This window comes from Pituophis catenifer, unplaced genomic scaffold, assembly GCF_029215685.1.
Source record: "Pituophis catenifer annectens isolate HBS135680 unplaced genomic scaffold, rPitCat1.0.hap2 SCAF_13, whole genome shotgun sequence".
Taxonomy (NCBI): domain Eukaryota; kingdom Metazoa; phylum Chordata; class Lepidosauria; order Squamata; family Colubridae; genus Pituophis; species Pituophis catenifer.
The window spans coordinates 7903867-7911363 of NW_027256893.1; positions in this window are offsets into that span (position 1 = coordinate 7903867).

Genomic DNA, 7497 nt, shown 5'->3' on the forward strand with positions numbered 1-7497 from the left:
ACCAACGATGAAAAAAAATCAGATGTACACAAAAATAAAGTTCTGTGGTTGTCAAAGACAATGAAATACAGTCCAGCGGGAAACACGTTGCATCATTTTATGGTGAGCAGCAACAATTGCCTTCCTGAAGAGAAGAGTCGGTGGCATTTCAGCCAATTTAATTGCGTGAACCCAGAAAACTTGGGGTAATTGAATTTACGAGGGCCAGGCAAACCCTGCCAAAATTTTAAGGCATTACTCACATTCAGAGTCCCTGCACAGTCTGTCTTGGCTACTTAGAAGATGAGGAAGGGAAATTGTGTTCAGTTTCCTTTTTCATTTCTTAATAAAAAAGAACCCCAAGCTTCTGCTCTTGAAAGAGCCTATGAGCAACTGAACAAAACAAGCCTGCATTGTTTGCTCAGTTGGGCTAAGCCCTCCATCCTGTTCCCAGTAATGACATTGATTAGAAGCACTGGGCTGCAACCCAGAAGAAGGGAATAAGAGCCAAGACCCCCCCCCCATACATCCCCATTCCAACCTGTCTCAAACTTTTTTTTTTTTGCCTCAAAGTATTAAGAACTTAAGAAAAGCAGAGACATCACCCTGCCAACAAAAGTGCCTATAATCAAGGCTACGGTTATCCCAGTTGCAATGGATGGCTGTGAAAGTTGGACCATAAGGAAGGCTGAGCACCAAAGAATGGAGGCCTTTGAACTCTGGTGCTGGAGAAGACTCCTGTGAGTCCCTTGGACTGCAAGGAAAACAAACCGGTCAGTCCTAGAGGAGATCAACTCTGACTGCTCTTTAGAAGGTCAGATCCTGAAGAGGAAACTCAAATGCTTTGGTCAACTAATGAGAAGGAAGGACTCCCTGGAGAAGAGCCTAATGTTGGGGACGATTGAGGGCAAAAGAAGAAGGGGACGACAGAGAACGAGGTGGTTGGATGGAGTCACTGAAGCAGTAGGCGTGAGCTTAAATGGACTCCAGAGGATGGTAGAGGACAGGAAGGCCTGGAGGAACGTTGTCCATGGGGTCGCGATGGGTCAGACACAACTTTGCAACTAACAACAACAAATTAAGAAATACTTTCCTTCAAGTTGAGTTCTAATCTATATGATGAGTGCCTTGATGCAGGATTTGGGGCATTATGATGGCTTGCCGGGGTGAGGGGTGGGGTGTGTGTAACTGCTCAGAGGTTAAAGATGGTGAACTTGTCAGCTGGAAAGCTGCCAGCCCAAGTTAAAGACTCGAGCTCCACGCAATGGGGCGAGCTCCTGCTCCTTACTTCAGCTCCTGCCCACCTCGCAGTTCGAAAGCATGCAAATGCGAGTAGATCAATAAGTACCACTTCGGTGAGGAAGGTAACAGGGTTCCGTGAGCCTCGGCTTATAAACATGCTGGCCACATGACTATGGAAGCATCTTCAGACAACACTGTCTCCGTCTGCTAAGAAACAGAGATGAGCATCACCCCCTAGAATCGTACATGAGTGGACACAGGAAATCTTTACCTTTATCCATTGGATTCTTCTGGAATTGTTTTCCCTCCGTTTCCCATTTCAAAGCCGAAGAGCCAGCGCTGTCCAAAGACATCTCCGTGGTCATGTGGCCGGTATGACTCAACGCCAAAGGCGCACGGAACACTGTTACCTTCCTACCAAAGGTGGTCCCTATTTTTTCTACTTGCATTTTTTACGTGCTTTTGAATTGCTAGGTTGGCAGAAGCTGGAACTCACTCCGTTACGCGGCGCTAGGGATTCGAACCGCTGAACTGCCGACCTTTCGATTGACAAGCTCAGCATCTTAGCCACTGAGCCACTGCATCCCTACTATTATAATACTTAGTACTATTTATTAAGATTTATGGATGTGGGAACAGAATAAACCCATCTCTAGGAGTCTGCAGGGTGATCTGTCCCCGTCCACACACACACACAAACACAGCCAGCCGAGGGTTAAGGAAACACTTTGGCACACACCCAGGTCTTTATCTCCAACTTGGCAGCGATTTACACACCGTCTGCCAAGTGCGTTTATTTCCACAAAACAGAAAGATAAGATACTTAGCGTACAAAAAGTCCATTCAGAATAATATTTCTCTCAGCAGTTCCGGACGAGGCTTTAGTGACTATCCAAGGTTTACTTTTGTTCGTCACAAGGATCACTGGCCACCACCCTCTATTATATAGTCTCTGGGGTGTGGTCCAGTGACTCAGTTCTAATCCCTAGCACGCCTCCTGAGCTGCTGCAATTGTTTATCACGCCTTCGGAGGCATGCGTCCAGGAATGATGTCTCTCCTTCACTCTCATCCGAGACACCTGTCTCCCTGCTAATCTCCTCTCCCTCGGCCGGCACCTGAGACAGTGCCAGAGGGGAGGGGCCTGGAGAGGGAGGCCTGGCTGACTCCTCTTCCTCATGCTCGGAGCTTTCTTCCTCCGATGGGACAGGCTCAGAGGGCGGGGCCACAACACAGGGCTATAATTTCCATCAGGAATAATTGTGATAAGACGGGCAGGCAACTATAGCCACCTTACCACCTCTGGATTTTAACTCCCAGAATTCATGGCTGTCTCAGGAATTCTGGGAATTGAAGTCCATGGGTCATAAAGTGGTTATAGTTGCCTGCTTCTGTGACAAAGACCAGAATAGAAGAATAGATCAAGGGGGAAAGAAACCAGAAGGAGGCAGAAGCCAGCACCAAATGTAAATCAAAAGAGGTTCCCGTCAAAAGCAGATTAAAAATAATTCTATTGACTTGCACATTTGATCTAATTTAGGCTATAATTCAAAATTAGCCTTAAGCAGGAGCCGGAAATGAATCTTTTAGTCACGCATCTGGAAAAAAAGGAAGCCATTATATGCAGGAAGCCCTTGCCAATTCTTTTGTGGAGAAGGAAAGGTAAAATTAGATTGAGATCAAATGTAATCAAATGCTCAGCTTTTGATTGTGCTTTTTTTTTAAAGGGTTGTTCTCAAAAAGCGTGAGAAATTCCTGCACGTCGGATAGGATCAGATTTCCCCATATTCATTTCCTTTTAAAGAGCATATCCCTTCCCAATTCAAATATATACAGGGAGTCCTCGCAATCATTTGTTTAGTGATGTTCTAAGTTATAACCAGGGATGCGGTGGCTCAGTGGCTAAGATGCTGAGCTTGTCGATCGAAAGGTCAGTAGTTCAGCGGTTCGAATCCCTAGTGCTGTGTAACAGGGTAAGCTCCTGTTACTTGTCCCAGCTTCTGCCAACCTAGCAGTTTAAAAGCACGTAAAAAATGCAAGTAGAAAAATAGGGACCACCTTTGGTGGGAAGGTAACAGCGTTCCGTGTGCCTTCAGCGTTGAGTTATGCCGGCCACATGACTACAGAGACGTCTTCGGACAGCGCTGGCTCTTCGGCTTTGAAATGGAGATGAGCATCACGCCCTAGAGTCAGGAACGACTAGCACATATGTGCCAGGGGAATCTTTACCTTTAAATTATAACGGCACAGAAAAAAAGTGACTTATGACAGTTTTTCACACTTATGACCATTGTATTATCTCCAAGATCATGTGATCAGAATTCAGATGCTTGGCAACTAGTTCACATTTATGACGGTTGCAGTGTCCCAGGGTCATGTGCGACCTCCTGACAGGCAAAGTCAAGGGGGAAACTAGATTCGCTTAACAACCAGGCTACTAACTTAATATCTGCAGCGATTCACTTAATAACTGTGGCGAGAAAAGTTGTAAAATGAGGGCAAAATTCACTTAACTGTCAACTGTCTGGCTTAGCAACAGAAATGTTGGCCTCAAATGTTGTCATAAATCGAGGACTACTTGCATAGGAATGGAACTACAGTGTGTTACATATCAGTTACAAAGAGAAACAGAGAAATTAGCATCAGATTTCATCACTTTCAACCAAATTTGATGGAAAGTTCGTCAGTTTCAAATTTTGTGACTTTTAAGGAGAAGACGAGAGTCCTTACAGCAGATGAAGATTTTTTGAGAATCTGTGTGCCATTCAGTATTCCTGTGCACAAATAAAGCCCCAATATTTTTATTTTCATTTTTGCATTTAAGGAAACCAGTGGGATGGAAGAAGACAGAGTAAGAAAAAGTTACCTGCTTTCTGTTTTTATTATGTTTTATTTGAGGAAGAATAAGTAAAGGACTTGAAAAGTCCTTTATGGCATATGTATTGTCTTGGTTTTCCGATTAATTTCTAGAAGCTTGAATGTTTCTAAACAGCCCCTTGCATTCCATGTTCTTAACTCTTTTCTGAAATTCTCCGTTTTCCTTTTCCATCCATTTCTTCAGCTCCAGGTCTTCTTTTATTTACGTTCGATTTGCTGGCCTGTGATTGCATTTGCAGAACACATTAAACTTCGTAACTTCAAGCTTTGTTTATCAAAAATATCCCAAATGTTATTGCATTTCCACCGTGTAATCTCATCCCCTGGGTTTGCCCAACAAAAAGGACCGCAGTGAAACAACGCAAGGTTAAAAATTACTCATGTTTGGCCTGTTGTCAAACACACCCTTGCTTGTGTCTTACCTGAATTGTCTAGTTATGTGTTAACTCGGTCGGTTAAATCATCCTCATTTATTCTCACATCTCTTCCAGGCAAGGCAAAATGATAAGCAATGCTGCAAGCCAAATTAAAACATTTAATATGCATTACTATTATATGCAAAGCAAACAACTATGACCTGTTTCCTGAATTATCCTTCCAAAATCTTAGCTGTTATGTACAAATGAGTTGCTTTCTTGCAGATGTTTCAGGGGTGGGTTCTAATTTTTTTTACTACTGGTTCTGTGGGTGTGGCTTATTTTGTGGGCATGGCTTAATAGTCATGTCACAATTCTTTAGGATTTAGCAGAGGTACTTGTCTACCAGGCTTTTAACTGCTTGCAGAGCTGTACCGGTCTACCCATTTATTTTTGCAGGCACTGGTCTACCCATTTATTTTTGCAGGCACCGGTCTACCCATTTATTTTTGCAGGCACTGATCTACTCATGTATTTTTGCAGGCATTGATCTACTCATGTATTTTTGCAGGCACCGGTCTACCCATTTATATTTGCAAGCACCGGTCTACTCATTTATGTTTGCAGGCACGGGTCTACCCATTTATTTTTGCAGGCACTGATCTACTCATGTATTTTTGCAGGCACTGGTCTACCCATTTATTTTTGCAGGCACCGGTCTACCCATTTATTTTTGCAGGCACCGATCTACTCATGTATTTTTGCAGGCACTGGTCTACCCATTTATTTTTGCAGGCACCGATCTACCCATTTATTTTTGCAAGCACCGGTCTACTCATTTTTTTTTTTTAATTTGATTTATATGCCGCCCTTCTCCGGAGACTCAGGGCAGCTTACAATGCGTTAAGCAATAGCCTTCTTACTTTTGTATATTTTATACAAAGTCAGCTTATTGCCCCCACAAACTGGGTCCTCATTTCACCTACCTTAGAAAGGATGGAAGGCTGAGTCAACCTTGAGCCTTGGAGAGATTTGTTTTCTTTTAACACTGATCAGCTGTAGGGCAGCCCTTTGAAGCCCCGCGGCAAGAGTTTAAACAGTTTTTTTTCCCTCTAGCCATCAGCTGGGACTCAGGAGGCAGCAATAGATTGGGGGTGGGGCCAAATAAAAGGTAAGAATAACGCGGGGGTGGGGGTGGGGCGGGGCAGGGGTGGGGTGGGGCGGGGGGGGCAGAACTGGTTCGGTGATGTCATATCGTCACCGCTACCGGTTCGGCAGAACTGGGCCGAACCGGGAGGAACCCACCACTGAGATGTTTCATTACCCAAAATAGGTAGTGAACAAAAGCAATTACAGGTAGCTCTCAACTTGCGACCACAACCGAGCCCAAAATTTATGTTGCTAAGTGAGAAATTTGTGGTGAGTCTTGCCCCATTTTTACGACGTTTCTTGCCACATTTGTTAAGTGAGTCACTGCAGTTGTTCAATTAGTAACACGGCCATTAAGTAAATCTGGCTTTCCTGTTGACCCTGCTTGATGGAAGGTTGCAAAAGTTGCCATCTGTCAGAAATGGCGTAGTAGGGTCTCCTGCTAGGGCAGGGGGTTGGACTAGATGACCTACGAGGTCCCTTCCAACTCTGTTAATCTGTATCTAACATGGATGAGCATAAAACCCTTTTGCATTCCTCCCCCCTGTCCAATTCAGCCCAGAGGAAATCATGTCTTGGTTTACAGATTATACTATATCATGGTTTATTTGGTAAACCACATTGGGCTGCTTTTGTAAATGCATAAACCATGACTTGCCACGATTCTGCTCACCTAGCCTGCTGAGCCAAAACCACTAACCACGTTAAGCCTCCATGCAGTGTGTGAACCCATCTGTGTTTGTTTTGACAAACCACAGGTAAGGCTGCCCATTGTGAGACTCCAGCCTAAAGTTAGCAAACAGAGCTCTCAGTCGGAAAAATATTTACCTAGTAGTCAGCATGAAGGCATGGAAATGTCTAAATAAAGAGGACGATGTTGTTACTATAGCGGAATTATTGGCAGCTCAACAGTAGCCTAGTTCACACTCTGGAGTAAGACAGGGCATGCTGAATAAACCCCAATCAGTTTGATTCACAACATCCCAAACATGGCTGAGATCACACTGTACAATAAGCCATGATGTGCTGAAGAAACCCCAATCAGTTGCATTCACAGAGCATCTCAAACATAGCACTCACATTTTAGAATAAGCCATGATGTGCTGCAGAAACCCCAATCAGTTGCATTCACACATCTCAAACATAGCATTCACATTTTAGAATAAGCCATGATGTGCTGAAGAAACCCCAATCAGTTGCATTCACACAACATCTGAAACATGGCTGAGTTCACACTTAGCTACGATGTGCTGAATAAACCCCAATTAGTTGCATTCCCACATCTCAAACACAAGAAGCTGAGTTGACACAAAAATTGTGGATGCAAAATTATAAAATGACAATGTCAAAGCATATAAGGAAAATTTGCATAAGATGTTTTACAGGTGGCATTTAGCCCCTGACGAGAATAGCCAGAATGTTCAAGAACAAATCTGAAAAGTGTTGGAAATGTCATCAGATACTGAGTTCATATTACCATATGTGATAATGTGTAGAAGCTAAAAGATACTGGACTAAAATCCACACATGGTTGGAAAAAATGACAAAAAACCACATAGACTTTAAACCAGAGATTTTTTTATTAGGAAGTATACCAGAAACATACACTAGAGAATTGAGATATTTGATTGTGAATGTATTGACAGCGTCTAGAATTGTGTTTGCTAAAAACTGGAAAAATGAGAAAATGCCAATGCAAGATGAAGTTATTAAGAAAATCATGAAATATGCTGAAATGAGTAAATTGACATTTGAAATTAGAGAACAAGAAGATAAACAATATTATAAACTATGGGATTTATTTTACCAATGGCTAGATAATAAAACATGGAACTGAAATATGAAATATAAAATGAATGTTAGAATATAATATGTGAAAATAATTTCCTTTGGAAT